The sequence below is a fragment of the Ixodes scapularis genome, unplaced genomic scaffold, assembly GCF_016920785.2.
Source record: "Ixodes scapularis isolate PalLabHiFi unplaced genomic scaffold, ASM1692078v2 PGA_scaffold5__190_contigs__length_132052651, whole genome shotgun sequence".
Taxonomy (NCBI): domain Eukaryota; kingdom Metazoa; phylum Arthropoda; class Arachnida; order Ixodida; family Ixodidae; genus Ixodes; species Ixodes scapularis.
In genome coordinates this window covers 19,557,081-19,584,621 of record NW_024609880.1, presented here as the reverse complement: position 1 = coordinate 19,584,621, position 27,541 = coordinate 19,557,081, and positions in this window count along the sequence as shown.

Sequence of the window (27,541 nt, the reverse complement as noted above, 5' to 3'; positions counted from 1 at the left end):
GTCGGTACCTCTCTGACACTTCCGGATGCGTGACGCCGAATAGCGGGTAAGATGCATGGAGCCACGGTGCCCTCGGTCGGTGCGCGACTCCTTTGTGTAATGCTTCTCTTGGCTCTGCGGCAACATCAAGCAAGGGCGGCTGGTAGACGGCAACAGGCTTCTCCTCGGTGAGCATGCTCGATTCAGTCCTCTTGCATACGGTGGCTCTCTACCGCTTGAAAACCACAGTACCAGAGAAAATGTGCTGTACCAAACGTTAACAACTGTGCAGGCCCTGTATCTATATCTCTGGCATTTCTTTGTGAATACTATTCGAAGTAGCATAGTAACAGGAAAACACAGAGTTGCAATCAACTTTTTTCGCCGCTTTCCTGCTGTCAATCTTAAAGAGAACAAATTATAATAGGCTCCTCCCTCTAAACGTGCAGGCGACTACGGCTATGGTTTGGTGTATTGGTTCATCACCCCTGTCCCTGGAATCCACGTGACCTCCATTGCTTGCTGCCGGTCTAGTAAAGCACATTTTTCGGCCAGGTCCGTTTCGGAGCGCTGCAGTGAGCTGTTGAAAAACAGACTCTGGTGTCTGCAAAGGCACCAGACTCTCCATTACCGTCCATCAATAACCACCACCACCATTATAATGGCACGTGCAGTGCTGCACAAAGCCTGCCTTGTCTTAAGAGAGCCGAAACCAGAGTCAGGTTTCTACCCCGGAAGGTCAGAGTGGGAGTCTGAGCCGAGCTCGGAGGCGTCGGCGTCTGATGGCGAGAAGCTGACTCCTGCCAAACTTCCGGTCAGCCTGTCGGACAGGGGTTTGAGACAACGCCTCGTCGCCCGGTTCGAGACCCGCGGCAGGCCGCCAGGATGGCGGTCCCACCCATGAGGGACGCCGACTGCATCAAAGAGTTTGTCGCCACGACGCTGGTTCCGCCCTTAAGGAGACTGTCGGGGAGCCCCTACCGCCCTTGCCATGGTGATGCCCAGCACGGACGCCACCGGCGATGGGGAGCCGCTCGCCACCACGACTGAGGTCCCGACCACCAATGACCCGTCTGTTCCCTTGCCGTCAGTGAAGCGCTCCCCGTAAAAGCCGTCAACAGCACACTTCGCTCGCTGCTCCACAGTCATGGCCGTCCATCAGCTATGCAGTCTCTCCAGTTCCAACACCTTGCAGAGTTCATCACAGCCACCATGGCTAGGGCTGGCTTGAACTTGAGAGAAAACATATCTCTGGACTGCAAACTATGGTTAAATACTTCTTTATCTTCGTGTGCCTCAGCTATCTGCTTCTTTTCGTTCTTTATTCTGAGAGCTATAGACAAAATTAAGTTTGAAACGACCTGTATTTCAGGGGATATAAAACATTCCAAACACTATTCCTTTTCTTGTCAAGTTTGATGGAAGGCACGCTGACGCATGCTGCTTTGTTTCCTTCGATGTCCATTGTTTTAAATGTTTTCGCATTTCTTGTGCATACAGGTTTTTGTTTCTTGCAAGAATGCTGATGCTGCTGAACATAACACTGCATTTATAGGTACGGCAATGACCTGCTGATGATCCCTTGACAGATGCCGCATGCTGTCTTGTCCTATCATTTACACACCTGCCAATTTGACCGATGTGACATTTGCAACGCGATAGGGGAATGTGATAAGCAACCCCTGTGTCACTCGGGGCATATTGTGTCTGTAAGAAATGTTGCACATTTTCTTCTGGTTGAAGTTGCAATTTACTTTGTTTTGTCTTGTTAGGCTACACTGTGTAGTGGGCGAGGAGGTCATTTGAATTGTGAAAGAGGTCTGGGACATGTATATAAGGCGATGGTTGTTCAATAACTTTCAGGCTCTTTTAGAAACTTCATGTTCTGTCCGTTTTTTTATTGTTCCTACGTCTCGGGGTTACTATGGATGTCATTCGCCGCCTTGCCTGCATTTTATACCATTATTCATACAATCGCCTTGTTGGGAGCAGAGCACACAACCTTACTGCCCTGCCTCGCAGCTACTTCCTTTTAATTTATGGGTTATGCCATGAATTTAGGGTACTACAATTTTTTGCTTAGTTCTTGTCTTGTTTTACATGCTTGCGTCAGCTGATTTGTGTTACAGTTTAGTGCAGATGGTTTCAGATGCGCATACTAGGAAACTAATCGGATACGCAGAATCACGTAAGCAGGAAAATTGCCTTTGAAAACTTTGCACATTATTCTGGTCACAATATTTTTTTAAGGCCGATACAAGAGCTATGTAGAAAACATAGCGTTTTATAGTTTTGGAATGTCCAGATGCAAACAAAAGAAATCTTATGCACGACCTTAGTTGATACTTCGAACATAGGCTTGTGTATTTAAATTGCACTGTGAGATCGTGGAACATGATGGTATTTTCACAGGTATTTTATGTGATCTGTTTAGAGACGGACGGTACTGCCCCTGAATATGTGTTGGGTGCATAACGGTGATATCGATACCCTTTCCATTTTATAAGCAGAAGGCATAAAATGCATGGGGATAATGACAGAGAAGGCTACGGCTTGCCAAACCGACAAAGGTCACCTGGCTTGCCCCTGCAAAGAGCCGAAAAATGTTTTAGACCGTCTGTACATCTGTAAAAACTTATTTCTCAGTGTTGATTAAACCAGGGATATTGCCATTTGAGGTATTGTTTCATTTCCCTTGTGCTTTTGGGCACCCCATTATAGCCTTCTGTATTATGACTGTACATCACTCAGGTGTGCCACTTGATGTTAGTATTGGGATTTGTGTCAGTTAGGATCGCTTTAGATAACCCAGGTTTCTCTCTCCCTTACTTTTTGTCACGGTTCCTATTTAGGCACATTTTGGAAAATAAAAATGTCCGGTGTGTTTGAGACCCTTCGGTGTATATGTCCTTTTTACGTAGAGTATCAGGGTTTTTGTTATGTTGCACAGCTAGTTTATTTTTGAAAGTGCTTTATTTTTAGAATGCAAAACCATAACTTGAAAAAAGGAAAATGATATGAAAATGTGTATTGCAGTAATTCATTCTTGAAAGTAAAAATGAACACTGAATAGCATAGCAGAACGTGAACGCTTGGACAGTCTAAAACCACATGTTGTGTCAAACATTGGTCTCTTATTTGAACACATTTTGCAGCTGATTACCTCTAGGTTGTATTTCGTAACATATCTATTAATATACACGACGGCCTGCCTTATTCGGAACAAGTTTAATGCAGCTAGTCAATAATATACTGTAAACAACCTATCTGTCGCCGCCTCAATATATCGCGATTTAGGTCAAAGCTGAAGTTTTGGAATCATTCGCGGGTTCTAATTTTTGCGACACAGTGGGATCTCAGGATAGATTCCAATGTGTTGACATCTTACTGGACATCTTACTAGGCGATTCGTGAAAATTAAGTAGTTTACAGCATATACAAAAAAGACGTGGCAAAGTTCGCTACTGAGGTATTCCAGACAAGATGAAAGTAGTTGCTGTTGCAAGTTATGACTACACTGTAGGTCTCAAGAAAGGTGAGCGCGCAGGCGAGCTCGTGAAAAGTGGACATACCTTGACCTGAGACAAGGAAGGAAATGACAGGCACGTCTCCAAACACACAGCTGTTTTTCGATACGCTGTGCGTTGACCGTCCCTTTTACGTGTCTTGTTTCTTCGCTGTCTCAGGGTAAGTCATATCAACCGAATGCTTCTTGGGTTCAACAGAGCAAGCAAGCGTCTTTGTCCAGGTCGTCTGCTTGCTTCCGCGTCCTCATTACACACCGGGACCGCAAAACGCTGGTAACCGGAGCTCTTTATGTGCAGCCATCAACCGCGCGATTCTGGCTTGCTCCGACATGTTGCTTTAAAGAAGGCGTGAAGCGCGCATCCCGCATTCCTTGTAATTATAAAACAACATTCTCTCCAATTAACTCTTAAATGTATTGCAAGAGGACACAAAAAAGCGGCTTGTCTTAACAACGCCCGATAGGCTTTTAATGTTTTTTCTATATTTTTACCTGTACTAGAACAGATGCGTGACCAGCAACGCACAAGATTGGTTGCCGTTCCTTCTCTAAACGCAGAAACTGCTCCCCGCCTCGTAAATCCTATCCCGTATCTCGCACGTAGGGATGCCTCGGGGATTGTGTAGCTCTTTCCGCTCGTCGGGGGTTGGCTCCGGACGTCGCTAAAACGGGTGGCATGTGTCAAATTTGCGATGACGTAGAGGCGTCAAAGTGGGCAGAGCCGCCACGTGAGTGTTGCTAGGATACGTTTCTCCTTTCCGTTACGTTACTTCCTTGTACCTTTTCTCAAATGTCGAACCTAGCTATCCTGGTGGCTACAGGGACGTCGTACGGACGCTGTGTAGTTGCAATCTCGGCACTATACAGTCGGTGGCTGGGAATCCTCAGGTATCTGAAGAAGACGAAGAGGAGGAAAGCTGAAGTATTGTCATTGCCGCGCTCTCTGGAACTTCAGCCTGCCCTCGGCCAGCACGCACGACCGCCACGTGTTCATTTTGTATGCAACTATAAACCTTTTATCGCGTCCACCAAGTGCGCGGTTGCTTTGGCGTACAGGAGATTCAACACCTTGGTGGGGGCCGCGATGACGTACAGACCTTGTTTAATCGCAATCTCTGCTCGTTGCAGTTGGTGGTTGGGAATCCTTAGTCATCTCCGTGGAAGTCTCGAGACTTGACATTAGCGGGTTCTTTGCAGTTTCAGCGTGCCTACGTCCAGCACGTAGGACTCCACACTGTCAAGACTGTCTACAAATATCAACCTATTCTTCCCATTCATAAAGTGGGCCGCGACTTTGGTGCAATTTCGAGCTTCAACACATTGGTGGCGGTAGCAAGGACGAAGGGACGCTGTGTAGTCGCAATGTCTGCACTTTTCAGGTTGGTGACCATATTTCATAAAACTTGAAGGGTGAATCTAAAGTACCGTCGTTGCGGTTACTGCAAGTATCTTCTTATGTTTCAATGCAATTAATGCAAAGGTGCAAGCGAGATGGAAAAGAATGACAATAATATTCCCTGGAGAAAGGGAACAAAGAGGACAAAAGACCAACACAAATATCCAAACATAGCTAGGTGACCGGTGCATGACCGAAAAAATCCGTCTGGTCCTGATATCAAACCACTGACCACTCCATTTCCTTTGGAGCGCTCTACCAACTGAACTAACCAGGAGTTAGACGTCAGTAGACTAAGGGGATTTTATCAGCTGCCACCAGTCTAATACCAACCAGGGTGAACGGCCTACATTTTAAGGTTGATTATAATGCAAACAATGTAAAGGTGCAAGTGAGTTGGACAAGAATGGCAATAATAATCCCTGGAGAAGGGGAACAAAGGGGACAAATAACAAACACAAACCTCCAGACACAGCTAGGTGACTGGTGCGGGAAGAAAAAAATTTGCCTGTTTCTGGTATCGAACCAGGGACCTGTCCATTTTCACTGGAGCACTCTACCAACTGAGCTAATCAGGAGTTAGACGTCAGTAGAGAAAAATGTTTTTATCATAGCACCAACAACGGTGAAAGGCCTGCATTTTAAGGTTATGAATATAGTGCAATTAATGCCAAGGTGCAAGCGAAATGGAAAAGAATGACAATAATAATCCCTGGAGACGGGGAACAAATGGGACAAAGGACCAACACAAATATCCAAACACAGCTAGGTCACCGGTGGATGACCGAAAAAATCCGTCTGGTCCTGATATCAAACCACTGGCCACTCCATTTCCAATGGAGCGCTCTACCAACTGAACTAACCAGGAGTTAGACGTCAGTAGACTAAGGGGATTTTATCAGCTGCCAGCAGTCTAATACCAACCAGGGTGAAAGGCCTGCATTTTAACGTTGATCATAATGGAAATAATGCAAAGGTGAAAGTGAGCTGGACAAGAATGGCAATAATAATCCCTGGAGAAGGGGAACCAAGGTGACAAAGAACAAACGCAAACCTCCAGACACAGCTACGTGACTGGTGCACGATCGAAAAAATCCGCCTTGTCCTGGTATCGAACCATTGACCTCTCCATTTCCAGTGAACCGCTCTACGAACTGAGCAAGCCAGGAGTTAGGCGTCAGTAGAGCAAGGGTTTTTTATCAGCAGCCTCCAGTCTAATACCAACCAGGAGAACATCTTGCATTTTGCAACAGTCACCGACACGGGCAATAATAACCCCTGGAGAAGGGCAACGAATGGGACAAAGAACAAACACTAATTTCCAAACACAGCTCGGTGACTGTTGCGCGACTGAAACGATCCGCCTGTCCCGGTATCGAAACAGGAACCCCTAACAAATCCACTGAGCGCTCTACCAACTGAGCTAACTAAGAGTTAGACGTCAGCGTAGCAAACGGGGCTTATTAGCTGCCACCGGTCTAACACCAACATGGGTGAACGGCCTGCATTTACTCCACGGGAAATTGCTGTTGTATGTGGAGGAATGCATAGACAGGTTTTGGTCAGTCGCCTTTTAGAATGCGACAGGCGCGTGTGTCAGGGGTTTAATCGAATTACTACCCTTTAGTCTTAGATCAACGTTCGCCTCATGGGAACACAGCACTTTTTTCCAAAGGAAGGGTGTGTGCATATGCTCTTGCATCGTCCTCATTCTCAGTGATATATACTTCGTACATAACGAGAAAGATACTTTTAGCCATTTAGACGCTTCAAATGTAGTAAAAAATTCAGATACGTTGACGACTATCTCGTTATTCTACATAGTACCAAGCATGGCGTGACCCAATTGGTGTCAAGTGTATTGTCTTTGCCTGGTGGCTGCTTGGCCCCATTCATTTTGATTCACAAGTTTGTTGTCAATGGGTCCATACGTTGCCTCGACCACCGTATTCATTCTTTAAAGAAGCACGTTTGTTCGTCGTTAGAACCATGTGGACTAAAGCTACTTTTATCTTAGCGATCTGTACATTCCCAATTGGTAAAAAGGGACATCGTGAGTTTATGCTTTGCGAAAGCCGCGAAGAAATCATGCCTCCATCGAGCATACAAGAGCTTTTTGACGCTCAAGATTTCACCTTAGGTCAACAAACTATCGGAACATCCAATGGCGTCGGTCGCAGGCACTTTGTTGAACAAAAATAAATTAAAAGGCGGTGTAAATCTGAGGGAGCGCTCCTAAAAAAAGAAGCAATATTGCTGTGGTCGAGTATTTACATAGAGTTTCCCATAGCTTAAAGACATATGGGAAGCGGGTAGACGTCACTTTGGTCCTCTCTGCCCAAAAAAAGTTGTCTAGGCTTAGCATAAATTCCAATCAGTCTACCGGGAGGCCTCTAGAGTGTACAAAGAAGCTTCAAAATGGTCTGTTGTTTGTACAGAAGAAGTCGTTTTTTCCACTCCGCTGTCCGGTCGTAAACAATACGTATGTCAGACGGGCAGATGCCTTAACGATAGTTTACGAGATTATTTTTACAATGTAAACAGGGTAGTATAAAGTCAAGTGGGCATTCATTTTCGTAACTGTGGGTGGAATACAAAATTTAAAAAAAAATTGCACTGTCATAGGAAGAAGGGCGAACGCACTGACCAGAGTGAAAATGGAGGCAGTTACTTTGGGTGCGACTGGATTGCCCTTGTACGGTCCAAACTTGAATCTTTTATTTCTTTATGCAATTTTTCATTAATGTCGAAGTGGGATTATATTTTTATTAATTGGTCCCTTTGCTTTGCTCAGGAAGACACGCTCTGACTGTAGGGCGATTATTATTTTCATTTTTTTGTGCGGGAAGAATTTGTTGTTTTTCGAGATTAGGACCCTTTAAAGCTTTGCGATGGGGCTGAGAGCCCGCTGCCATTATTGCTAATTGGGAAGAAGCTGGGTTGAAAGGGCGCTCAGCTGATGGCATGGGTTAAAGTATGATTGGATCAGCAGGATAACCTGGAGTACGACCGTGAGCGTCGCACCGAAACGGAGCAGTTGTCACGCGGATTTCTGCTGACCGAAGCAACTAGTGCGAAGCGGGGAAGAGTCATCCAGGAATATAAGAGCATAGAGCCCGAACTGGTTGAAGCAGGGGAACCCGATAGAGGCAGACACCGCGGATCTGTCGGACGTCACCCCAAGCGTGTAATTAAAAAGAAGGCGATTGAATGGTCGGAGCGAGCGGAGAATCCGATACGGTCGTCAAGACGAGCAAAGAGAACATGAAGCAGTGTGAGAGTGATCTGCTGCAGTCGACGACATGCCCGAATGGGTGAACATCGAGGTCCACGGCGAGAGCGGGAGTGATAGTGACGGCGGCGACGAGGGGATTAACCTCGAGTTCAGGGATCCAGGCAACCCCGGCGCAGCGGTCCCGCAGCAGTGTGGAGGCAAGGGCCATCCCAGGCTGGAAAAAAGGTGCTCAGCAAGGGATTCGTCGACAAGTCGGACTCGACTGTCGACAAGGAGTCAGTGTCTTACCCTTGATTGGCTGCGGACGAAGACGAAGGCGACCACGGCGAGGACGTGGACGACAGCTAGAGGACGGCGAAGAGGGTCTCGGAGATGTCCGGCCGAAGCGTCGAGAGGGAAGCCGCCACCGCGGAGAGGCACCGACTCCGGGACCGGGGCCGTGGCGTCGCCGAAGGTCAAGCCGGTAGTGCATCGCAGGGTGACGCCGAGGAAGAAGGCTGCGTCAAGGAACTCCTACAGGAGGAGTCCGGACACCAGGTTCTGCGGTGGCGGCAAGCGCCAAGTTTGAACGGCGGATAATAAGAAGCTACACTCTTAAAAAATGGTCTATCTAGTCTTCCCTAAAGGGAGGAGCGCTCTGGAGAGATCTGTTTGTTCAGAAAGGGAGAATCTTTCGTCCATGAAAGCAATCTAGCAAAGTTCCTCCGTATGCTGCATCTCACTATGACTGCCCCGAATCGAGCAAATCGAGCTCAATAAGGATTAACGAGGACGCTACGTATGTTGTACGGGGCGGGAGGAGCAGCAAATGAAAGCGTAACGTGATCTTTCCGCGAACTGTATTTAGTTCCGAAGCCAGCTTCCCCCCGAAGGTAAAGCAAATTCAGTTTCGAAATCAGTTACTTAATCTTCTCGTCGTCAGCACTGCGATGTTAAACGGAAATCAAATTGATACCCGGTTACCTCGCCAACTTCACGTCTTATCTTTGCTATAACTCGAACCGCAATTCCTTCGTCAACCAGACATCCCAGAGGAGTGGTAAACCACTCACGAAGCCACAAGCCATCTTCAGAAAAGCAAGTTCGAAGCAGCTGCTGCACGGTAACAAGAAATTACCACGAAGCGTGAAAGAAAGTTAAATCGCTTGCCATCAGATGGCAGGTTGAAGCAGAGCAATTGCAAGTAGCTAGGCTAGCGGGCTCTATTACCGCCCAGTTGATGTTCTACAAAAAATATTTTTATTTGCTCCTGCCACCATTGAGCTTCAGGCGCGTCTTACACCTTTATAATACACATATGTAGATACATTGCACACACTACGAGCATCAGCTGAACATGTATATTAAGCAGATACATAAACACGGCAAATACAAGCGTCAGTACAACAGAATACTAATAAAATTACTACTTCCCAGCTCTGCATTTCCGCCTTTTAAATATCATATTGAAGGCGGGGATTTCCACAGTGACCACCTAAGCCATAAATAATATTCCCAGCATGTTGATTTTTTTTTTTGCCAGTACTGTGATACCTCTGAGAGCAATTTGAACGGGCCAGGGGATGAATATCTTATTAAAATGTAAACGCTGATGCCGTAACTTTTTTAAAACCAATATTCAAAGCCACCGCACTGCGGTTCCAAACCATGTGTTTGATATTCCGCACAGCACGTCGTAGCCAGTTTTCTATTGCAGTATATGTATTTTTTCTGGTCGTGCTGTTCGCGTGCGACTGCGATTATTGTCTTGAATTGATCTCTGTAGAGCGGGTATTCACTCAGCTGAAAGCGATGATTCCCGGGCAGAGAATTCGCTCTTCGATTAACTTGAGTTCAGTCAAATTCGTTACTTCCGGCAGGTGTTTAGTGCAGGGAGCTATGCAGTGGTGAGCTTGAAAATTTCTAGCGCTCATCCCAAAGCACCACTTGGAGGGCACATTCTCCAGGAACTTTAGTGCTTTTAAACAGCAAAAGAAAGGATAGCTTATTTCTTTTGTGCAAACGTTACCTACCATCGTTTCCTAATAGTAACCTTTGAAACTGTAGATATACATATTTTCCGTCTTATTTCCATACTGTAGAGTATTTTCCCTAGAGCGCAATCGCTCTCGGGGTGTAGACAACATGACATCGCAGACGAGTCACATTGCCACTGTACGATAGGAGCTTCTGTTCAGACCAGCCTTATAACAAGGCTATCTGCATGCTGAACGATTGCACCGTGATCCTTCAAGCGGTCTTTGACTCTTTAATGTACAGCGGAATGTCAACCTGCGACACCTCGCACCCTGCGATCACAGCCTGACCGGCGGCATCACTGCCCGACAGTTTACGTCATCTCATCTTGTTGTTACACCACTGATACGCGAACGCACGATCACACCGGCGATAATTCCAGTTTTCTGGTCATAACGCACAACACTGCTGTCGTGTTGCTGGTATGTTGCTGTCACGCAGAACAACAAAGCCCCGTTGATTACGTTTAGCACTCTGCATCACAAAACAGAACCGAACTCAGAACAGACTGCACCCGCAGCAAACCCTGCGTGTTTACAACGCGTTTTCGGCAATTCGCATAACGACGTCAACGTCGACACATCGGTTCGCGTGGTTCAGCGAGGGTTCCACACTCCGGAGACGGACATCTTAGCCCAGTGTACGTAGGCCTGCTGGCACTGGTCCGGAACATCGCTGTGTCTAGCGGCCTCGTTTGCTCGTTTGACAAACTTAGTGGTAAAAACATCAATGGAAACAATTTTTTCGCAACTTTAGGCTGGGAGACAGAATTACAGGCGGCCTTGGCTTCCGCTGAAGCTAAATCAACTCAACAACATATATTAAACAACGTGCGCGAAGTGCTCGAAAAACCAAATTAAAAAAAACGAGGAGGCGGAAGGACGGAACCTTTCTCTCGTCTGCTTAAAGTAGGAGAAAAACGCCTCGTTCCTCCCTTCTTCTCGCGTTCGCTTGGGGACGCGTCAGTGGAAGAGAAGAAAACGCGTCGTTGGTGACTTTTTCCTCTATTTCTTTTTAGAGTGCACTCCAAACAAAGCACAAAGCACGAGCACGAGGACAGCATACTTCCTGTTTGATCTCGGGATTAGCGAGTATCTTTGAAGCAACCGACTGCGCGTCGCCCCAGGCAGTCCTCGGAACGTCTCCGATGGCAATGAGCAGGTCGATAAGACAGCCACGGTTAGGGGGTGTAACTAACAAGGCTCTTCGTGGCGCTAAGGTAGTTTCGTACAGTTTCTGGAACGTACAGGTTTATCTTTAGAGCGCAGCTCTTAGGCACCCATTTACGAGCTTCGGGGCCTCGGCCTCGTCGTCGGCGTTGGCGTCGGCGTAACCGTGCTAAATTTGGTGAGAAAAATGACATCACGTGACCTCAACGCCAATTCACTTCCCCGCTATAGTTGGGCGGGGAAACACAGTTGCTCCTCAAGATTTAGCGTAAATAATTCAGTTTCTCCGCTAGAGGAGGACGAGGAGTGTAGCCTCCCCTTTTCCTCTTCAAGGGCTGTGCTCTCATTTCGCATTACATGGATTTGTAAAGGTTATTAATTTTTTCCCCTTTAAGCTACGGTTATCTCCATATTATCCTGTTCTCCTTATTATGCCATCCTGATTATTTTTATTTTGTTCTTTGCTTGGTCCCTTTGTATTTTATATTCTACATATTACTTTGTGTTGACCAGTCTTTAATCTCTGCTCGAGAAGTTCGTGTGTCCGCATGTGTATTTTGAAGCGTGCTTCAAAGCTAGTGTTTCTTAATTTAGTAAAGCGGGCAGGTAGGACTGTTTTAATATTCAATTATTTTTTCTTTTCGTTACCATTTGTCACAACAAAATCTTGAGAATTTTTTTTTTGCGTAGTACATGATTGTTTTGGCTTCATCGATCCCTACGAGGACTTGTTTTTTAGTTTTGTTATGATTATCAACATCGATAATATTGAAAAACGCTTCCATTTTAGGGTTTTGGTTTTATTACTGTGTTACTTAATGGCGTGCCGTGCGTAGTTCGTTTTTTTTTTAATTTTTTTTTTGGGCGAAGCATAATTTTAGTTTGGGTTGTCTACCACATGTGTTTGCTAGCTAAAACTGAATTCCATTCCAGTTTTTCGTTTTTAATTTTTATTTGTGAATATTTTTTTAAGTGAAAGTATAGTTTCACGATTCAGGTGTTTGGTATATAAGTTGCTTCGTTCGGTTCTGTCTCGTTTCCGCACGTTTTTCTATTCCGTAGTAACCCCCCCCCCCCCCCCCGCCCTTTTTTAATATGGAACTCTTTAGAATCCACCGCCATCAAGGCCCCTTTTCTAGTTCTTTCATCACCTTTGGAGGCGCTGGTGCGCCTGTTGCCCGGACAAGGCCGCCTGCCGCCCCACCGCCTCCTTCGTGACAAGGACAGTCTGAAGACATGTTGCTGTCGATGCCGTTGTCCAAGTCGGCCGCCAAGCAACTAGTCCGCCACTCTGGTCAAGTCCAGCCTTTGTTGCTTTTTGGGTTTAGGACGTTGGTGAGTCTTCGGACTTTGTTTGAACTTTTCGTCTGGACTTACAGTCGGACTCAAGAGACACTGGTGTTCTTGCTTAGTTTTTGCGCTTGAGTGAACTCGGGTTCCCGGCGCCACTTTTTGAGGACGATTGTTGGGAGTAGGAGAATGCGGCTTGGTTTAGGGATGTATTTTAACTTTGAAGATTTGGTGTCTTCGTGGCCTCACAGCCCGAAGTGTCGTCTATGGTAATTTCGAGTTGTTCGCTGTCTATCGTGTAAAATTCTCGTTGTTGCCGTACTCGGGCTTTTATCGCGTCTTAATAAATGTTTTTTTCTGGTTTTTATCTCTGCGTAACGTCACCCTTCCCTTTCTGACTTTACACAGGGGTTGAACTGTCGCCCCTTTCCGATCCGAGACAAAATGTCTATTTATTTTATGTAATTCTTTCTCAGCCTCGGAGTGGCATCATAGTCTAAATAGTTTTTCCCCTGCTCCGTGACAGGGTCAAAGCAGTGTTTGCATAGTATTTTGTCATACTTCAAATTAAATTAAATAAATTAATGAGTAAACGTGACCTCGCGCTCCGCGAACCACCAGTTCAAACCAAATGGTTACATGCTTTCCGTGAAGCCCCCTGATGTGCTTGTGCTTGACTCGCGAGCATTTGGGATCAGGTGTGTCACGGCACAATGTCCGAGGCCAGTGTTCAAGCAACAGGCGGTGAAGCGCTCGCTTGTGGCACGTGTCCCGAATGTGTCCACAACTTTGTTGGTCGGTAATAAAACCGCCAAGCATTAATATGGTGCAAGGACTTTAAGCTCACGGTGCATGCTTGGCTGCGCTGGCTTGTATCGCCCAACTCACGTCTGGGTAATTTTCTTGGACATATTTTGTCCCCATGGAGCAAGTGCTGTGACATATTCCAACAGCGTGAGAGCTGGTTCCCCCCAGCAGCGTGGGAAACCAGTTGACGCTGCGAGAGCCTGTTCTGCCGCCGGCGGAAACCAACACGACGTCAACCGCGATCCGGGTTATTGTCAACCATGTGAACCTGCCGCCGCGGTCGAGCGTTTTCATAACCGCCATGACCGACGCACCCATGCACGGTGAAGCTCTTCTGGAAGGCAGCGCCCAACTGCTTCTTGAAAAAGGAATTGGCATCGCACGGCGCGTAAGGGATCTCCAAGAAGGGCGTACAACTGTTCTCGGGAGAAACTTTCGAGAGGATCCGCAGCACCTAACGAAGGGTACCACCGTGGGCCACGTCGAGGAGCTTCAGCTGCCAGCCGTGGTCACCGCAATCTCCGAAGAAACCTCGCCGTCACAGAAGAACAGCACATCGCCGTCGCCGATCGACATCAACACCGAGCTCCCAGCTCTTAAGCACCGGCAACTGGCTGATCTCCTCGCTGAATACAGTGACTGTTTTGTCACATCGTCGAAAGTTCGCCAAACCCCAATGGCGAAACATCGCATTGTTACAGGCGACGACGCGCTCCCTGTCCACCAGTCGCCGTATCAAGTCTGCTTAAAGGAAAGGAAGGCAATTCAAGATCAAGTTTAAGAAATGCTCGACGACGACATCATTCAGCCCTTAAGAAGTCCGTGGGTGTCCCCACTCGTCCTTGTAAAAAGGAAGGATGGAACTCTAAAGTTCTGCGTGAATTATCGTCGCCATTACGTTGTGACTAAGAAGGACGTCTATCCGCTAACCCCGCATCGACGACACGTTGGACCGACTGCACCACTCCCGATATTTTTCGTCGATGGACCAGAAGAGTGGTTACTGGCAGATTGAAGTCGACGGACGCGACCGGGAGAAAACTGCCCTCGTCGCTCCCGAAGGACTGTACGAATTCAAAGTGATGCCGTTCGGACTTTGTACAGCACCAGCCAGCTTCCAGCGTGTCATGGACACTGTTCTGTCAGGTCTGAAATGGCAGACCTGCCTCGTCTACCTGGACGATGTCGTTGTATTTGCACGGGATTTCGACGAACACCTGAGACTATTCCGAGCCGTCGTTCAAGCAATCGAGACCGCCGCCCTGTCACTCAAGCCAACAAAGTGTCGGTTCGCCTATTGGAAAGTAAAGTTCCTTGGCCACGTCGTGAACAACAAAGGTGTTCTGCCTGACCCCGAGAAGACCCGCGCCGTAGCTGCATTTACACCGCCGTCTGACAAGAAGACAATGAGAAGATTTCTCGCACTCGGTGCCTACTACAAGCGCTTTGTTCGAGACTTCGCCGAGCTGTCCGCACCGCTTACGTACCTTACGAAGGACGCCGTAAAGTTCAAGGGAACAGATGAACAGCAGTAATCAGTCGACGAGCTTCAACGAAGACTCTTGAAGCCCCTGATTCTGGGCCATTTCGACCAGTTTGCTGAAACAGAGATCCACACCAAAGCCAGTAACATTGGACTGGGTGCGGTACTAGTCCAAATGCCGGACAAAGCAGAGCGAGTCATTGCATGGGCAAGTCGGACGCTGTCTAACGCGGAGACGAACTACCCAACGACTGAAAAGGAGTGCCTCGCTGTCGTCTGGGCAATAACAAAGTGTCGCCCATATCTGTATCGAAGTCCTTTTCGCGTGGTCACAAACAACCACTCCCTCTGCTGGCTCGGGAATCTGAAGGACCCCTCCGGGCGTCTCGCCCGGTGAAGCCTACGGCTGCAGGAGTTCGACATGACCGTGGCGCGCAAATCCGGCTGGAAGCACAATCACGCCGACTGCCTGCCAAGGGCCCCAGTCGAGGCCGGTCCTGCCTGCACCAAAAACAACGATGAGTGTTTCCTCGGCGCCCTGAATGTCAGCGACATGGCAGCACTCCAAGAAGACGACCCTGAGCTGCGAGCACTCATCGAGCACTTAGAGGGACAAGGAAGTGCCGTTCCCCAGCGTTTTCGTACGAACACTGGCAACCTTCTCCATCCGCCAAAGTGTGCTCAATAAGTAGAACTTCAGTGACAACATCACGGCGTGACTATTGGTGATCCCTTCCAGTCTTCAAGAGGAAATATTTCAAGCCTGCCACGATGACCCGACGGCGGGACACCTTGGCTACAGCAGGACTCTTGCCAGGATACGCGAAAGTGACTACTGGCCCAAGCTTGCGAAGACAGTCCACCACTACACCCGATATTGCCACGAGTGTCAACGACGAAAGAAACCATCGACGAGACCAGCAGGACTTCTTCAGCCTATTGCGCCGCGATCTGCCAATTCCAGCAAATCGGAATGGATTTACTTGAACCATTCCCACCATCGACGCAAGGAAACCGGTGGATTATCGTCGCAACCGATTATCTCACACTGTACGCGGAGACTGAAGCGCTTCCATCAGGTACGGCGGTTGAAGTCGTCAACTTTTTAATCAAGTCCATTGTCCCCTGGCACGGCGCCCCCGAAGTCCCGAAGTCCTCATTACAGACTGTGGATCATCGTTCATGGCCCAGCTGATGCAGGAGTTCCTCCGTTTCAGCCATACCAACCACCAGCGAACCACAGCGTACAATCCTCAAAATAATGGGCTGACGGAACGCCTTAACACGACCATCGCCGACGTGATCTCTATGTAGGTCGACGTGGAGCACAAGACATGGGACGAGGTGTTTTCGTACGTCACATATGCCTACAATACGGCCGTACAAGAGACCACCGGGGTGACACCCTTTCAACAGGTGCACGGGCGCAAGGTAACGACAATGCTGGACGCTATATTACCCCACTAACCGGCTGTCCACGAAAGCGACGACGCCCAGGTGGTTTCCCAGCGGGCAGAAGAAGTCCGTCAGCTCGGCAGACTTTCAATTAAAGCCCAACAACGTGTCGACTCTGGCCGCTACAACCTTCGTCGTCGGGACGTCCGGTTCCAGCCCGGAGACGGGGTGTGGGTATGGGCACCGATTCATTGCCGGGGTCTCAGCGAGAAACTCCTGAAGCGCTACTTTGGACCCTACAAAGTGCTTCGTCGACTCGGAGATCTGAACTTCGAGGTGATGCCCCACGGAACACGGACTTGATCCCGCCGCCTTCTATGACCGGAAGTCGTCCATGTCGCGCGTCTTAAGCCGTACTATGATCGATAGGATTCTGAATTGTGTTTTGCAATACTCTCGATATGATTGTGTTACACAAGTCGACGTAGTTTGCCATTGTGTTTGCTTGTTTTGCTATCCTTGTTTCCCGGCACGTCGCATCGAGACGATGCGCTTTCAAAGGTGGGAGTAATGACACGCACGTTGGCGAGCAAGCGCGTGCGTGGCATAGTGGTTACTGCGCTTGACTATCGCGCGGAAGGTGTAGGTTCGATTTCAGTCAGCGGACTGTCCTTTTATTTATTCTTTCAACATTTTCTTCTCGTAAGTTCGAGAACATCCTCGTCTGATTGAGTTCCGAATGTTCTACGCACCAAAACTTCTAGGCCGAATGATCCAGAAACCCCCGAGGTTACATAAGGGACTCCTCAAAACGAGCGGAGTCAGTCTCGCCCCAGCGTTCGACTCTGCTGTTACGCCAACTTCGACGCCCGCAACGCCCTGCTGTTATCTTCTGTTTCCAATTTTATTTTTGGCCACAGGTTCGCCGCATTAAACGTTTAGTTTCTCCAGTTATTCGCCGCCTCCTTGTCATTCATAACAATATGATATACTATTACAAGGAATATTCGGAAACGTTGGGTCGAAATAAGGACAAGGTTCTGTTACATTAATATACGAACAAGCGTATTAATAAAAAAAGCAGGGCTTTTGTGTTGTTCGCCAAGAACACACGATTATCGAAACAGTTTAAAGATGCTTGTATTATAGGTAAAAAAACTAATTTTCATGACACTAGAAGAACCCGTTTTTTCTTTAAAAAAACATTCCACAAAACGTTCTGTTATCTGCAAGAAAACAGAGCTGATGTTATTGCCACATCCCATACATATTTGGTGAGTAAGCATTGTAAACAAAGTAAGATTACTGTAAAAAAGACATTATCTTCTTCAGACCTGCAAAACGGAAGATCATTAAATTAGTAAAGAAAAATATTGAAAATATTTTATGATGACATTTGTTTGTCGCAGTAAAGGGTATAGTACATAAAAAGTTAGCAGACTATCTCTAATTTAGAATATAGTCACAGCGACAGCTGCGACATTTCACGGCGAACTTGTTCAGCATCGGAGTCGTGTACTCGCAACATGGTGTGGGTGAACACATTTTTTTTAAACTTAAAATATACATCTGGCAATGTTGTTCGGAATTTTATTTTCCCGAACGCGTGAAAAGGTACTTTCCAACACGAGCACTTGAAATTGGCAGTGCTACGACGGTATTATGTCTTCGGCCATTTCATCGTACTTTCCAGGGAGCACGTGGGGTCGAAAGGTTTTGGCTATGTTCCAAATCTTACCCGAGTAACCTTTCGCCTACATCAGTGGGTAATACCACGTGACATCGCGAGTAAACGATCCGCAACTCACTTTTGGTACGGATGGTGTTCACCTGCATACTACGTGGATTGTCTTTGTTTTGGTCTACGGCAACAAGGAAAGATAGCAGCGATGGCCTAAAATAGCAGACGATCGTTTCTAATCACGTAGGAAGCATGGAACACATCAAAAACGCTATCAGACATGGGCTACAGTCTGTCATTGTTATATTTTTTTGTGTTTTTTTTTGCAGTATCTTTGCACGCTGGTCACAAGATGAATATTTTTTACCAATATTTTTAGAATTTTCATTAGCTGTGAGAGGAACGGCAATTTTATAATTGCGATGAACACTTCTTGAAATGGATTCATTCAGAGGACTTGACGTAAGTCATAATTTAGAAAAGCTTTGCTTTTATATGGGCTTCTATATCATGTCTCAGGTATACCAGTGTTAAAGATTTTTTTTTTGCTGTATGACATAAAATATCCAATTGTTTTCATGGAATTTGTACTTCGACAGGGCAGCCAAACTCGAAATCTCTACGTCCGTCGGTGTGTTTTTTTTTCTGCCTCACTGTTGAACGGGAGCCTCAGTTAGGGATTTAAGAATCTGTTCTATTAGTATTTTTGCACTATATTTGACCGGTACCTTCTGTACAACTGTTATCCGAGATATTGACTTGCCCTATCATTAAGCTGTTTTCTGTCATCCCACGATTGTTTTTGCAGACGATGTAATTATGGACTTTGCCTTCTGAAGTGAGTAATCGACGCGGGTAAAAAAGAGCTTGGTTGCTACCTGTCTTAGTCGGATGGGCAAATTGACTTCTAAAATCTCATTTCCTGGGGACGCACAGTCGCCTTTATCCAGCCTGCCCTTCTCCCGGTGATGAGCATGTCCTATCAAACCGGGCAGCAGGTTCCGAACGATTGACAATAAACAACAAACTCACGGTAAAATTCCCATAAGGTGAAAGATAACGGTGACATTGATGTTTTAGCAACTAGGTATGCGCTCACGTAGCACAGGCGGGTGCGGGGAACTTCCCGGGAGACCGGTCTGGGCATACCAGGCCAATGCTCCACGGCGGTTCAATAGCTCATCTCAAATGCGAGCTTCCGGGCCGTTCCTGAAACCTCTGGGGACACTGATCTCTGCATGCCAGGCAAGCCGCATGGAGTAAAAAGGGCCTGTCGCATATACACATACCGAAAGCTCATCGGCGTCCCTGGGAACTTTTCGGGGTACCCGGGGACTTTCTGGGGCATCATTGTCGGCATGACAAGATATGGCACTGGCTCCATGGTGCTGGGACCCTGACAACACACTACAGCGCACTATTGGAAACGTACACTGACTCCTTACACACTAGAAGAGAGCAAAATTCAAAGGAACCGCGCTTTCTTTTCGTATGTAAGGAGTGAGTGTAGGTTTGCAATAGTGCGCTATAGTGTATGTTAATATCAGCAGCCAACTCGCCCAAGCTGCTACGTTAACAGGTTCCAGGTGTCGCGATTTGAGACGGCCCATTTTCGGCACGTTGGGCATTGCCGGTCCTTGCTTGAAGCGACTAGAATGGCAGACGGGGACCGCCCCGGTTCCAACCCTGTGTTATGTGCTACTTGGGAACCGGCCAAGTCGAAGTTAAAATAATAAAATTGTTATGTGTAGCGATCGGGTAAACATGACATTCGTGTAGAAGCGTACGTGATTTGTTTGGCTGTTGTATTGCTGGTACTCCGGTGTTGTTCTCTTTGTATACTAGTGCATTGTAGTGTATTCAGAGCTTGAATGTCGAGGTAAATTCCAGCAGCGCAGCTCGCTTGTATTTATCGATAAAAAACGTTTCTCGCAACCTCGAAAAAAAACAAACAAAAACTATTTTTCTCACTAGCTTCCAGAACAGAAAACCGCTTAAATGTGTTTAACATATCTAAGAGCAGAAACTGTTTTTCTGCTACAGTCCGTTGCACGTCCAGAAGGTAGGGCAAGGAAAAGAAATGCCGGGGAGGGGGAAACAGACGGAAGGCTGGAGAGGAGAGGAGGAAACATCCTCCTTTCTCCCGCGTTTCTTCTGCTTCCTCCTCCCCGGCTTTCCTTTCCCTCGCCCTACCTTCTTGAGTTGCAACGGACTATAGGCTAGGCACATAAAGGAAGTTATTTTAAAGAAAGGACATGAAGCGAACATATATTTTTCACACATATGGAAAGAGAAAAACAGAATAAAACCTACAATTTGTGGCAATCGCTGCCGAGATGTTTATGCTCTTTTGTACCGCTATTCTTTGCAGTGTACAATATAGCTCTCGCGTGACGACGCAGACAGATGATAGCCGTAGCAAACAACTCAACGTCACTTCTTCGGCAGTTGTTCGTGCTTCCTATCCGACGGCACGTCGCTGCCGCAACTGCAACTACTTCGGTTACTTCCGCCACCACGGACGACCCTAATATCGAACAGATCGGGAAATAAGGAACACACATAACCAGTGCGCTCAACTGCTCAGGTCTTAACAGCTGAGGCCTCTATAGCCGAAACCTCAGATTCCGTCTGTGTGCCCTACATCAGCCGCACCAGCGATGTACCTTACCGCGTTCTTGGACGTTTAGGAATTGATGTGACTCAAAAGGCCGTGCCTATAATCGGTCGTCGCATCTCCCTCCCAAAGTATCGGCCCCCCAAAGAATGTACCTAAGGTTTGGCCTACCGCATAACATATAGAGACTGCCCGTCTTCATATTGCGAAAGTGAGAACTTCGCAGAGAGGCTTAAGGGCAATTCAGGCTCTTGCGTCAAATCCGACCTAGTGCAACTGCTACGGCTTGCAACGTACGGGTTGCTGTGGCGGAGCTTATGGCAAGCCAATCGGAAGGCGAGGTGCTGCACGATGCAATGCAGCGCAACGCGGTGAACGCAAATATGTGAACCAGCCTTTACGCGACACAGGTACGATGTCCGAACAAAGGATGTGGAGACAAGTGCCATCGCAGAACACGCAGAAGCGAAAACCCACAAGGTTTACTAAAAAACAAAAAAACAACAACAAAAAACAACAACAAAAAACAACAACACCGTGCTGGTTTCAGATACAAATGAGTGAAAGCGGCTCTTCGTCGTTGAGTGTTTGGTCTATCCAACGCAGAACGGAGAACATGAATAGTTCTTCGGACCCTCTGTCCAGCAGCTACGTGTCGGGGCTGCTTGACTTCAGCGAAGCCCCACACATCCCCAAGTGCATTTAAGCGAAGCGTGCTATTTTCGTAACTCACCCGTGAACAAAGGACCGAGCTGGCCGCGAAACGTCGGCTTACTGTTTATTAAACTTTTGGTTACAGTCCATATTTTTCGTCTAACGTACACTCGAGGGAGTCAAGTGCCGTCTCTGCGCTCACTGCGACGATCCGTGGATCTGTTCATCAAGACCACTACGGAGACCTTATGGAGGAAAACGCAAACCCAGAGGATTGTTTGTCGTTTGATATAACACGACTCGTGACAGTAAACATAGCAACGCTGACGCGCCGACGTACCCTGCAACGATAATCGAGAACGGCGGCGGCTGAGACGGCGATGGCGGCTGACAATATTTCGCTGAAAACAACAGTAGCTTCAGCTTGGGAAAACAAGCACAGCACACACCACCGCGGCGTGGCACGCTAAAAGCGTCGGCTACGAGACAATAATCCGCGTGTGCGTAGAGAATCAGAACGCGAAGGTAATATCGTCGGTGCCGAAAGGGGTCGTAAGCCCGCAAGCAAATCTCTCCAGGCAGAAGTCGTGTGCGCGCGAAACTTTGGGGCGCGTTCACTCAAGCCTCCAGGCCACCTCCCCTCACTATCGCGTAAACAAGGGGGACGTGTGTTAGTCAGAAAAAAAACTGCTGTCGCGGCATTTATAGTTGTAGGCGCGAGGCGTATTTTGTGACTTGCCTCGAAAAATGCAAATCCGGGGCCACGAATCGGCCGAGTGATTTTACTCCGCGAGAAAACAACCATGCGCGTCAGCGCTCAGCACACTGATTTAAGCTACCATCTACAAGAGCGCTACAATCAGCTCTCTCGATTGGAAGAAAAAGAATAATCTAATCGCCATTTTTGTGCACGAATATAATTTTTAGTATAGTATTTTTAAAACATAAAGTTACGTTTTAGCATAATTTTAATGGGGTATTAGTCCCTGCCAAAGATCCCCTTTGAAAAAATTAATAATGTCCAGTTTGATTAAAATTTTATTTACCTACGAGTAATTAACTTGAGAATTATTAAGCTACGCAGATTAAGTGCATGGTTACAATTAGGTATTTGCTCGGCTTCATTGAACACCACTAAATCAACTTACTTTAGCAAAATATCAGGTGGACATAGCATTTAACGGCGTTCCAGAAACAAAATCTCAATTCGGACGTGTCTCAGCTTTCGGCTTCGTACCAAATCGCATTTGTGCTATCAGTCCCGCTCCGCTTGGCCGAACCACGCAGATACCGCTTTGCCTCTCTTGAACGAGGGTAGGAACCGTGGTGCACGTGATTGTTGCGCCTCGGCCACAGTGGGCAGGATTGCTGTTGAAAAGGTTCGCTCCAATAGGGAAAAAGAATCCCAGAAAGATGTCCAAAATGAGCTTTGTTTCGGAACGCCATGAAATGCAATAAGTTCAGTTATATATTTCTAAAACAAATTTGTATATTGGTTTTCGATTATGTCCATTAAGTTTAGATACAAAACCATGCATTTAAGATTTATTTTCTCTGATATGCGTACTTTACGCAGGAATGATTTGGCTTAGGTTTAAAAAAGCACCCGGTAAATACAAACTTGGCGGCATTCACAACGCTTGATTTTCTAACGAATACTATTTACATTGAGTAGAGTAATGCATCATGCGAAAAGGAGTGTTAAAAATGTCTCTCTAATACACGCATGCCTTTGTGTTGAGGGTGAAGCTGGCCTGAAACAGCGCTTAACCAGGTGAGAATTTCTCTTGCGCGGATAAACTGACCCAACCTGGCTGAGGCAAACTCTGTTCTTAACAAGATACAGGTCAATTTTGTCTTCAAATAGATGATGTACTTGCTAATTGCAGATTTGTTTAAATAAGACGAAGTAGTTTTTGATACGCTACCCGATATAGAAGCTGCTTAGTTGATGTTTGTCGGAGTGTGTGAAAAAAAGGCATTCATACGTCACCCTACTTCTCTGACTATTTTATTCGCCCTGCCCCCAAACACGTAAAATTGCTGTCAATCACATGAAATATGCAAATACATGCTTCATATTTAGAAAGTCCTTTGTGTGTAGGGAGCACACATTCGTTTAAATAAACTTCTATATCAAAAATATATTTAAGCCTCGGAAAATCAATTATTCACCTGCACACCCCGCATAAACCGCCAGAAAAAATTTACACCGACTCATTCTTTAATGAAAGAATTCATTAACGTTCGATATTGGACTTACATAATGTGAATGGCACTTGACTGAAGTTTTTGAATTTTCTGTCAGCAACTAAATATAACGTTCTCGTAACCAAAATTTGACTGCTCGAGGCTCTCATCATCGCTCAAGATCGACACGGTATGAGTCTATTTAAAATATGCCTCACCTTGAACCAGCCAGCGGAAACTTATTTCCCTGTTCACTGTCCGGCGCTGAAAGAAACCGGATCATGGTGTAATAATAACGGATCGTGTGCTTGCACGTTAGATCTGAATGGAAGCACGTGAAGTCTATAAGCTTTTAAAACGATATAATGCACGATGACGTACTGCAAAAGAGGTACATGAAGATGCGCACATTTTTCGATTATAAATCACATTTGGGCATCAGCACAACCGAGCAGCTTCACAAAACACTGCCTCCGGATGCTCAAGTTATATTCAGTTTTATGTTTTACGTCGTCTGGTGGGCTTCACCATTCATTCCTTATAATATTTCATTAGCCTACCGTACCTCCGAAAGACCACGCTCTAGGCCGTATAATAGGGAGGTCTTTAAAGCTCTTTTACATTTCCGAACGGTACTGATACGATCGACATGATCGTCCAACGACGTGTTCAAAAACCCGTTCTCTGTTCTCCTACAAAAATGAAATTTCGCTCACCGAAACATGACGAACCCAAGCAGTACAGACACGCTGAAATGTCTTCGAAAAAGCGTAGATAATGTCAGTGGCCATATGTCAATAAAACATCAAAAGATTGGACACTTATTTTACATCAACATAACCTCCCACTTGATCATGAAACGTCACGTGCACGTTTAAGTTGGACGGGAAGTCAAGTGAAAACGTTACATCAACGCTCGCAAAACGCCCCACTTAACGACCAAAAATATTGAATACACGTATTAATTGAGTGGAATATCAATTCATAACGCAATGTTAACTTTTCAAAGACGTAGAAACATATCATGTCCCGTTATGAAGACAGCCGTAGGACGTCAAATCAACGTATTACTTAAAGGCATGGTTGAATATGCAACGTGCATGCTCAAAGTCCTGAAAACATCTGAAATGAAAGTTACGTCCACTGGGGACGTTGCATCGACGTACAAAAAACAAATATATAGCACTGTACACCCTATAAAAGGCTATGTTACGTCAGGTCGATGCGTCATCCAAATGTGTATTTTGTACCTTTAGGACGTCTTCCTTTCAGTTGACTGGAGGCGTGGGTCGCCGAGCCAGAGCGTTCGTGAACGAATGAATCAATCTTTCATTGTATATTTACTGAAATGTACGACCTCGGCGTTTCGCACCCCTTCTTCGTGTGTACGCACAATTTTATTGCAAAAAGTGACAACCCGTGCGGCTCGGTTCTGTTGAGCGCTATAAGCCGATAACTTTGAGAAATGTGTGTTACAAGATATTAATGAAGGTATTGGATGACTGGTTAGAAAGTGTTATAAACGTTATCGTAGGCCCGCGTTAAGGGCAGGAGTATTGTCACCAACGTGCCCGTTGCACGCAGAATTCTTGAGTCTTGTGATGCAATGCTACGAAGCGTTGCAACGCTACAAATCAACTTAAAAAAAGGCTTTGTACGTGTGTCATAAGAATTTCTTTTCTATATTTTAGAGCACGTGAATGTGAGCTCGCTTTTTTTTGTAATGGGGTTCGTATGTCGTACCGTAAGTGCGCCACCAATCTAGTGGAGAACAAATCCGTCCGGGACCGCATTACCCTTTTTTTTTTTGTGCGTCAAGGTTGTCCACTCTAGCCACTTCTTTTTTCCGTATTTTTGAAGCGCTTTTGTTTAAGTGCAATCAATAATGGTCAAATACGCCGGTTTAGGTTGTACGCACTGAGGTTCGTACTTTGACCTAGGCGGATGACATCGCTATTTTTTTGTGTGGACAATAAAAACTTTAGAGAAGCTGCACATTTGATGGAAAGTTTTGTCAACAAGCGTGTAGTGCAGTTAACTCGTAGAAGTGTAAGGGATTTTGCCGTGGCGATTGCACTTCTAAGCCTGTGGTGTTTGAACCTATTGTGTGGTCAGACATTCCAGCCCGTTATCTTGGAGTACCGTTGGAACAATACTGCGCGAACGATCAATATTGGAGGGTTGAAATGGAAGCTTTGAGCACTAAGTCAGAAAAGTGGGTTGTAAAGGTCGGTCGATTTTCGCGATAGCAACTGTTTTCAATGCCCTTCTTGCAGAAAAATGGTGGTACATGTCGCAGGTGTTGCATAATTCAGGGATTAATATTCAGCGTACGCATCGCGTTTTCGCCGTTTTTACTTGGACCTGGACGTGGGAAAAATCGAGCCGAACAAATTTTTTCCGTCGTGTCAAAGCGGGTGGTCTAGGGCTTTCACATCTCTTCTTCAGACAGTTGGAAACAGGGTTATTTTCCTTAGAAACCAGAAAGTCACGTTTCTACTTATTGTAATTTAAACTCGGCTGCGCAGTGCGCTACTCGGGTTTGAGAAGTGACGACAACTGTAAACATCAGTCCTTGTTTACGCGGGTATTTGAAAGAAGTGGTTGCTGCGTCTCGGTTTTTCACAACGCGTTACTCTTTGGAGTACTTTCCAGCTGTGTCGCCGAAAACCTTGTTAGAAGAGATGAATGATCTACTTTTCCCCGTGTCTTTGTACCAATTAGAATGCAGTGCAAGCTCAGGGCAGAATGTTTTGAAACGCGTTAAAAGAGCGTTAGTCCTCATGTACACTAGAGCCTTTTTTTTTCAGCTACACAGTCAAACACTTCATGTTAAAACTTGGTTGATTCAAAAATTATTCCTGTTCCATGGTCAAATTGTGGCTTTTTCTGTAAAAAGAAGGAAACTATTGAGTATGTATTTATACCGTGTTGGGACGCTGTGTTCTGGGACGACCTGCAAGGACCCTAATAAAAGAAACTCCCTTTAACCCCTCAAAAAATTCGTTTTCTTCCATGGGAAGGAGCGCCCGATGTATTGTTCGACATGACAAGGCTCATGGACCTACACAGTTTATGGAGTATCTGTATGGCTCTCCGCCACGCTGACGTGGGCGTTCGCCCGGTTTAGAAGCATTTTGTTGAAAACGTTAGTTACCCGAAAGAAGTGTTCAAGGTAGAGTAACCTCGGCCTGAGTGGTTGCCGGGACTCGACGTACCGTCTACCCTGAAATACTTTTAACGTTTCGTTATCAGTCAGGTTGACTGAAATTGTTAGCCTTTTCTGTAAATGTAGAGCAATGATGTTTGGCCGGTGAAGACCAATGTGTGGAGCATAGCTGACGGACGCCCTGTTTGCAACCACTGTGGGAAACCGACCACATTTGCCGATGATGCTCCTACTGCCAGGTGGATCTGCGCGGATTCGCGCGTAATGACCCTCACCCACCGCTTGGAAAGCGGTTAAGGGACATCGAGAAATACCTGCGTCAATCGCCGTCTCCGGTGTCGGCTGAACCACAAGGATCAGGTTCCCCCTCGCCACGGCGTCCGGGGTCAACTCTTTATCAGTCCCGCCGACAGAGTTTGTCCCCCATGCATCGCCAGTAAAATTGACAGCAGCAACTTCAGGAGTTGGATTTGCGATTTGCGACGAACACAATATCCTCCAAGAATGTCGGACGGCTTGTGCTCAAGCGATAACACGCCTGGGACCGACGCTTCCTTAACAGTGCCGGACAGCCTCAACGTTGTCATCGAGGGCCATGACGCGTTGGCACTCGTGGATACCAGTGTTGCGGAGTGGGCACCCCTATTCCATTCCAATTCCATTCCGGGGAATTGGAGTTTTCGATAATTCCATTCCTTTGAACTCCTAGGAATGGGGACACTGGGCCCATTCCCACTCCTGGACTGGCTCAATCGTTCCGTTCCATTCCTCTAATACCTTAACATAAAAAGTGTCACATTAGAGCTGCATTGCGTTGCAGGGTTGGGCAGAAATATTCAAAAAGTTATTTGGAAATACAGAAACTGGGATATATGAAAATAGTTGCTAAAAATACTGATACTCAAGTCTCAAATATATCTGTAAAAATGTATCG